Source organism: Pagrus major, chromosome 6 (genome assembly GCF_040436345.1).
Source record: "Pagrus major chromosome 6, Pma_NU_1.0".
Lineage (NCBI taxonomy): Eukaryota > Metazoa > Chordata > Actinopteri > Spariformes > Sparidae > Pagrus > Pagrus major.
Genome location: NC_133220.1, coordinates 20,658,900 through 20,667,846, shown reverse-complemented (window position 1 = coordinate 20,667,846; position 8,947 = coordinate 20,658,900).

Here is an 8,947-nt window from a genome sequence, read left to right as displayed (position 1 = left end):
AAATCTGTTTGACTCCCTGACGAATGCTTGATGCTGGAACGAGTTTGTTTTTAAGGTCTAACATGACCTAAAAATCAGAGGTTGCAAAAGTACACACGTTATATTACTCAAGCAAAAGTGAGAAAGGAGAGGTTCTGAAATGTACTCAAAGTAAAAAAAAAAGTATTCCTCCGAAGGATATTTCTACCGGCCATTTCTGTGCAAAGCTAACCGAACCTGACGTCATATTAACGTAATTCAAAGACTATTAAACTTAAAAGTAGAGTCAGAATGATTTGTCTGAGCTGTTTATAAACGCACCAGAAAGATGCCTTAATAATCAAGAAAGTTGATTATTGAGTCTCAGACATCAAATACCGATATCTTGGGTTAGAAAAGCGTCCCAAGCACAGCACAAAAAATTGAGGAAATAAGAAAATCCAGGCAGACGGCTGCAGGGTCTCTGTAGATACAAGACATTAACACGCCTTTTCTCCCCATTCGAGTCTCCCTCTCTGTCTGTTACTGTCTTAGGATAGGTTGAAATCAGTCTCGTGATGTTGGGAAAGCGGCATTCAGTGATGCAAACTAAAAATAATCGACATTTGCCCTGAAGTGCATTAAAACTAAACTAACAAGCCTGTTTTTAAAAAGTAAGTATACAGTGTCCAATGAAATTCATACTTGAGTTTAAGTAAAGATATGTGTTGAAATATTTCTTGGTAAAAGTGACTTTCACCCATGTGAATAGTACTTGAATAAGTCTAAAAAGTAATTATCTGGCAACTAATGTACTTAAGTATCAAAAGTACAAGTAAAAGTAAATGATACATATACAGTATTTACACGTATGTATGTACTGTATACTATGGTTTGTTTTGGCAATCTTTAAAGTAACTAGTTGCTAAAGTCATCAAATACATGTAGTCAGTGAAAAGTACAACATCTGCCTCCAAAATGTGGTGGAGTAGAAGTATAAAGTAGCAGTAGAAGTACCTCAAAATTGTACTTAAGTACAGTACTTGAGTAAATGTATTTAGTTACATTCCATCACTGGGAGTAGAAAGTACAGATATTTGTGTTCAAATGTAGGCAGTAAAAGTAACAAGATGTCAGAAAGTAAATATTCAAGTACAGATACCTGAAATATCTACTTCAGTAACAGTAACAAAGTATTTGTTTCTTCCCATTTCTGCAATAAAGGCATTTTAATAGTCTCAAAGAGAGTGCCTTGGAGTTTTTCTTGTGATTTTAATGTCTCAGTGTGTCAGAAATATTTGATTTATTTCTAGTCAGTCTTTTAGTCTATTCAAGTGTATGAAGAGCATATTTTGCATTTGTGCCTCACAGCAAGCCTGAACAACCTTTCCTCAAAACATTCCTTCATGCCTCTTATTGCTGCAGGTCTGTGTCTCTGTGGGAGATAGCCTAAAGATGAGTGCCTCCCTTTGATTCCTGTTTAATATTCCAATGTTGTCTGTGGTCTTGGAAGGACCATGATGCCACTTAAACAAGCCCGTCTTTCCTCCGCCCCCTTCCTCTCCTTAAATCTGTTTCAGTATGCATCAGAGACTCTGGAGGGGGAGCCATGTGAGATATCTCTCTCTCCCTCATTCCAATCACCTCTCCCTCCATGCCCTCTGCTCAGGTAATTAACTTCTCCCTCCCATCTCGATCCCCTCCACGCCCAGCCTCTCTGCGTTCCTTATCTGTGCTCCTTTCAGACTTTTAAAACTATCAGCCTCCTTCCCCGTCCCCTCTGTCTAATTCCTCTGACTGAAGGTGGAGAATATAGGTAGAATCTAATCCAGAGCTGCCCTCCACCTCCACCTCCACCACCACCCGCTTCTTTCTGCTCCCCACATCCGTCTCCCACCAGCTGAATCACTTTCTACCTGTTTTGTCCCCCTTTTTTTAAAAAAGAATCGGGGCTTTTCAAAGGCTCAAATTCAGTTTGAATGGAGATTCAAGACCAGCGATTGGATTAATTAGACATGTTATCCTGATCAGTGAAAGAGAGACTTGATCGCTGTTCACTATATCCTGATTAGGACACACACACACACACACACTGAGGAGGTGAGGTGAGCAAAGACGGGCTAAATCTCTGACTTTTGGAACTGCTGGGGATTAAAAGGAGATTGTAATTGCTTTTCCCCTCTTCTCTCTCTCAGTTCATTTGTATTGACAACTTGTTACTCGGCTGTCGCACAGCAGAGAGCAGAGAGGTCACCGCTCTATGAATAGAGTTCAGGCGTCACTTGACAAAGACAGAGCACGAAGGAGAGGACAAGGAAGAGTGGAAGACGCTTTCATCTCTCCTCTAGTGAGGTTTTTATAATGCCAATTTATGATCTGATTCAGAATGTCTGTAAATGGTAATGTGCACACACAGTTGGCCTGTGTGAATGGAGAACACAAAGACAGGTACAATCTTTGACAGATAATCACAGTCATAATTACCATAGTGTGATAATGGAGAGAGAGCCCTGATTGAATGTGAGAGGAATTAAGTGGAAGGACGTGTGCGCTGCTCTCATGCCTCGCTTCTCTCTCTCTTTTCTCCCACTATTTTTATCCCTGTCTAATAGCCTGTGACTCGTAGTGTGTGGTACTGCTCGCCGAGTTAGAGGTCAAGTGTTAAGTGTTGTGTGTGCGGTGAGGATTTGTTCCAGATCGTGTGTGGTTAACCGAGACGAGGTGAAGCGCACTGTTAAAAATGAACCCATAAGGACAAAGTATCCAGCTGAACAGGATCGTAAAAGTAAAGTCAGCCATGAGTTTTTTCAGAAGGGGATCGGATTCATGTTTGTATCGTTAACAGCCTCTAAGATGGTGATTTCTTCAACTATTAAAGAAATAATTTAATCTATTTAACCTATTTAATCAAAGCTGTTGGTCTCTCAATTGAGATACATAGTCACAAAGTCACATGTGAATGAACTAAAACTTATTTTAGTTATTTTAGTGGAGCCGCCACATTGAGCTTCACAGTGGCTCTTCAGAAACTCTGGATGACGTCACAGAAACTACGTCCATGTTTTATACAGTCTATGTTTTTTATGCTGATGATTAAGTCATCTACCTTTACATACCTGCCAGTTTTACCTCTGAAGCACCTGCTGTACAGTAGATATAATAACTAGTTTTGTAAAATATCAGGCTGCAAAACTTGTCAAAGACAAGACATATTTATTATTTCCAGTCAACATTCTGGCAAAACATTATGGAGTGGTTTCCATTTGAAATACCCTATGAATTAACCAGGGGTCTGAGTAACATCTACATTTAGATATTCATTCTAACATAGTCTTAAACTTGTATTGGAGAAGGATAAACAGGATCTAAATCGATGGTGCTCACTCCGTTACGTTAGCTGTTAGCTTGTTTTGTTTGGTTCATTAAACACTTGAAATAAACAGAAGAGTCCACAGGAATTTATTCATAAGACTTTGAATTTAAATGATTAAAATCACAATATCACTGGGTAAACTTAAGACATTTTTTACAGTGTGAAAGCTCCTCTATCAGGCGTCTCTGGTGGGCATTCTTGGAGGTGAACGTTGGCCCTCCACCTGGGCTTTTAACATCAGCTGATCAGATGTGCTCTCAAACAAAAACCAGGGTCTACAGTTTTGCTCTCTACATTGTGTTTTTGCTTCAGCAACAGCCTCGAAAAAACAAACACTGATAGTTCCACATTAAATGATTTCTGTCATGAAATCCTTCGTCACGGCCTCGGCACATACATACTAGACGGTATAAATTTCTGAATTGAGGCCTCTTTCTTTTTTACTCCACTCGCTGTATCATGTTGCCGGGACAAAGCCATGCAGATCCCTCCTCCTTTTACACCTCTGTCTATAGCCAGGGACAAAGACCTGATTCACACACCCTCTATACACTCTTCTCTCGCTTTGAGTGTTTACTGTTTACCGCTCTGTGCCTAGCGGTACGGCCAAGTTGGGCCTCTGACTCAGGCATCTCTGCTGTTGCAGTGAGGTGGAGCTGGAGCTGTGCAGGTCTCAGTGGGAGAGCAGGATGGATGGAGTAAGAGAATGACTGAGATAAAAGTGGAAATGGAGAGCGGAAAATGAGAGGGTGCAATCGAAGAAAAGAAAGCAGGAGATTATTCACAGTGCTTATCTCACAGTGAAAGAAGGTTACAGTGACGAGAAGGAGGGAGGGAGAGAGGTTTAGTGTTTTGGGCTGATGGTCAACACTCAGGAGATGATGACTGCGGCTCCTTATAAGACCTGGACTCCCGCTGGTGTCTGATCTCCATGTGTAGTGACACTGCATGACAATAAAATATTTCTGAGTCTCACCTCTCCCCATCACCTCTCCCCCTCCATTCATTCCTCTGCAGACAGCAGTAAAGCAGCTGTTCAGTGAATGCTGGCCAGAATTAATTCCTGAATTGTATGCTATTCCACTGATGCATAGTTGGTGGGTAAAAACGTGTCAGTGTCAGTAAACGTGAAACTAGAATCTTGTCTTCGACGTGAACTTGCCAGGCAACCAGTCCGTCCAAGAGATAATCTGGTGCATAACCCTCTTTAACACCACAATGTGTAGTTTTTACTGAATGGGCATCAGACGGCCATCTTAAAAGCTCTGAATAGCCTTCTATGATACATTATGATGTCACTTATTACTGCACTGAACTAAAACCCCTGATGAACAATGCACAGTGTCAGCTAGTGTTTTTTTGATAGTCCACTACTCGATTATTCTGTGAAACCTTTAGCAGTTCTACAGTTTTCCCAGTTGAACTGTTGGTATTGTTTTGGCAAACTTGAAGTTTCAAGTTCAAGAATGAACCTTAATATTAATCTTTTAAGTCTTAAAAGTTCTGTGGATAAAGTAAAACAACTACTGAACTCGCGTGTCAACAGATCCATCTCGGTAACAACTGAACAAACTCCATGCACTGTTGAAGACCATTTGATACAGTAGAAAATGGACATATAACTTTACATTCTTCCATCCTCTGTTTTACATTACCTACACTGCAATTCTTTATAAAATATATATTTAATAAAAGCATCCTGTCTCCCATTGCTTCCCACCCGTACGCAGTCTAACAAGCAGTCCAGTCTAAGGTTACCCACAGTCCCACAGCAGCTTTGTTGGCATGACAAAGAGTAGAGTGAGCACTCAAATGACAAACTATGGAGTTGCATAAATCAACTACCACCCCTATATACCAGAACAAAAACAGGCAGTCATGTAACGCGCCCACTATATCCTTCTCTTTGTACCTGGCGTGCTGTTTTACTTTTATTTCTTTGTATTTTTATTATACACCTCCTCCCTCCTCATCACCAGCACCACTACCTTCCCTAGCTCCTTTCCTCCTTACAGTCGACCATCAGCTTCCTCCCACTGCTGCTACTTCTTCTTTATCTCATTGTTTTCGTAGCTTACATAGAAGAAATCATGTAGGTGTGATTGGCACTGTTTGATGTGTATCTTTTTATCTTTTCGTTAGGAGGTTTTTAACCAAATTATAATGTATGTTATGTTGTTAGACAGAGCTTACAGGTCTGAAAAGTGCCTTATACCTGCACTCTTTCTAATGGCCACTGGTTGCAAAAAGAAGTCTGACTCTATGTAAGCTTATGACAAAATTACCATACTTCTCACTTGATGTATTAGCTCAGTGAACAGTTTCCTAATGAGTTTATGGTCTCAATCTCTAGTTTCAAGTCATATTCAAAACAGCATGATGTTCATTCTATAAGTTATGGTTTCATTTAGAGTAAAACAATAAAGCATGTTAAGCTTCAGGGCATGGCTACTACTACCACGGTGTGCCATCAAGTCTCTGTCAGATCAATGGTGCCTTCCATTTGAAGTCAAAAGATGGATTTTCCTAGCTCCAAGTTGGCACTTTCCATTGAACGCCCCCAGAAAGTCGTACGTACCTCAACAACCCTGACCTCAAAATCCAAGCTCGCTGTTTCGTGGATCAATAAACTGTTTATTAGAACTTCTGTCTTATTTGCGTCCCATGAAATTAGACTTACAAACACTTCTGGTCAACTTCTATCTGTGGACATGTTGCCTCGGTGTTTGCACGTATGCACAAAATACCGTGTAACGCGTTGTTAATCGACTGGTATGGCTAATGATCTCTAACCTGGCAAGACTAAGTATTCCAACTTGTACTGAAATGCAGTCAACTGAGGTACGACGTCATTCCCAGCTTCAACTTCCAACTTCTGAGGTAAATGGAACGCACCACAAATCCGGATATCCTCCAAAATGGTTTTCCATGAACCAGCGAGTGATGTCAAGGTGGGTTACACTTGAATAGTAAAAAAAATTACTTTCCTACAAGATGGAACTATGAGATGAAATCAGTGGTATTTAGTGCTGCAACATGTTAACAAAAAACATTTGTGGTGACTGTTTAAGGTCACTGGAAAGATTTAAATGCAGCCACAATCACTCATTCACAATGTGACAGATGCTACAAAGTGCCGTTACAAGCAGCTCCCAGGGGAGCGAACAGATAGGAGCACAGGATTCAGCATGAAGGGGGATGCACTGGGTCTGTGGAAGATATGATTTCTGTGTCAACCACAAGCCGTGCAGAAAAAGTGACTTGTTGGCTCTCAGTTTTTATTTATTTTTTATCATTACTATGCCCACTTAGCACACACCATAAAGAAATACAAAGCTTTTGGTGACATAGAAGAGGGTAACTGTAGTAATGTGTTTTGGATGGGTCCTCTGCTGTGCCCCTCTGGGTCTGTTTCATTGTGTCTAACTGGATTAGGATGGACAGATAGAGATGGAACCAGCAGGAAAATAATGGCATTAGTACCTGCAGACTGAGCACTAGTGATCCGTCGTCAATCCAAACCCGTTCGCCTGTGATTGAGTAGTGATAAAGACTTTCAAATGAAGAGCACTTTGCCCTCCATGTGATAACCATACATTTTAAGAAGGAGCATTCACGGTCTAACGGAAATACTTTACATGTATTAGCATCGGTTGTTTTAAAAGATTTGGCTCGTTGTAAATCAATCAGATGGAATCTCATCGTAAACCAGCTTTCCATTGACCATCTTTGTCTTGAGCAGCACAATAAGAAGTGACTGACTGACTGGATTGTGCTCAGCGAGGAGCACGCTTTGTATCTTTGTTCCCAGAATAATTAGTGGCAGTAGCTGTTTCCTATAAGTCAGCCAGAAATCCCCCCTGTAAGAAGTAGAAATACCAGAGACAAGAAGAGATAGCAGAATGTAACGGTAATAGTGAATTTGTGAGCCGCAATCTCCCGCGATCTCCATTAAGTGGCAGTGAGCAGAGAGCCGGCCTGATAACCTTGCTGTCTGGGAGCCTGCACTATCTGTTCAAAGAAGACATCATTGGATTAAGTATACCCTCCCTCAACCCAAAACATCTGATCTCTAAATGATACATGTCATTATTTATTACTAAGTGCAATTACAGCTGGACAGATGGTAAAACAGTGATAACACTTCATCCCAGGCACATTTTAAAGTCTTACAGTAACCTACACCTCTATACCTCCTTTTGAGATACTCTTATGCTTTTGATTATTTTAGAGATGGCAGGAGGCTGTGAGCAAATACTTCTTGTCTGTGACTCTGGTCGCTGTGGTAGTTATTCATTGCATGTACAATATACTGTCTTACTGATTATGAGTTACAAAGCGGGAGTATGAGTTATGTCGTTGTTGCTGTTTTTTGAAGTTAGATTTTGAGTTTTAAGCTCGAGAGGCAGCGGTGGAGACAAGGAAGTGAACAAGGCTCCGATAACTGAAGTTCACTCGAGTTGACAGCTGAACGCTCGTTACTCTAAGTGCAATCAAACCTTTGCGGTAAAGTAGAGTAAAAAGCCAATCACATCAACTGTCGCTATGTTTACACGAGCACAGCGCGCTACCTTGGCTAATAACTTCAGCGAATTGTTAACAGGAAAGTTACCAGTACGTTAAAATGAAAGCTGCCTTCATGTAGTCTACACACATGTAGCACACAACATGAGACTGTCGATGTCAGAGGCGTTGTCATCTACTGGCAATACTTTGTTTGGTTTGTGCGAGCGGTGGCGTCTGGGTAAAGCATGCAGGAGGAAGAGCGCTCATTCGTACTAGATGTATTTGGACATATCCGCAATAACAGTGAACGAGTGGACAGCAAGACCGACTGATTCAGATATTTGTCTGGACATGTCTGGACAATTTCAGGGTAGCAATGCATGTGTGAAAGCAGATCATGATTCATCATCTGGATGCTAGGACCATGAATGTTTGCACCAAATTTCATGGCAATCAATCAAATATATGTTGATATATTTCAGTCTGGACCAAAGTGTTGGGCTGATTGACCAACACGCTGCTAGGGCAGCTAAAGTGAAAGAATGATCTAAATATCAGATGTCATCTATTGTTAAGAGTATTGTTAAGCTTATTGTATTGTAGATTCATGCAATTCTGAATTTAATTCTTCATTTTTGATGTAGTACCAGTATTAAAAACACATGTAGTGTGTTATCTGCAGGATTAGCTTCCATATTTTGGATGTCAGGCTATTAAAAAATGGAGCTCGCTGCATGAGTGCCGGATGTATGCAGGACTGGGCAGCGTCAGAGAACAAACAGACGGCAGACGATGATTGAACCAAATCAAAGAGAAAAGGAAAATATCAACATGACAGCTGACTTCAAAATGGACGACTATAACACCAAGTCTGTGGAATAACAAATGTGGTCTGGCAGATTTGGTTTTTCTTCCCAATATTGTCCCTTAGAAATGTGATTGATATTAGTATAAGTGAGATAATGTGCTGCTCGTATCAAAGCTGTTGCTCCAGTGTTGTTTGAAAGGAAGTGTGCTGGCATGAATGAGGATGTTTGAATGCAGGGTGGGAGAAAGCCGAGCATTAACACAGTGGAAGTGGCGCTGTTCATTTGTCAGGAGATGGATTGC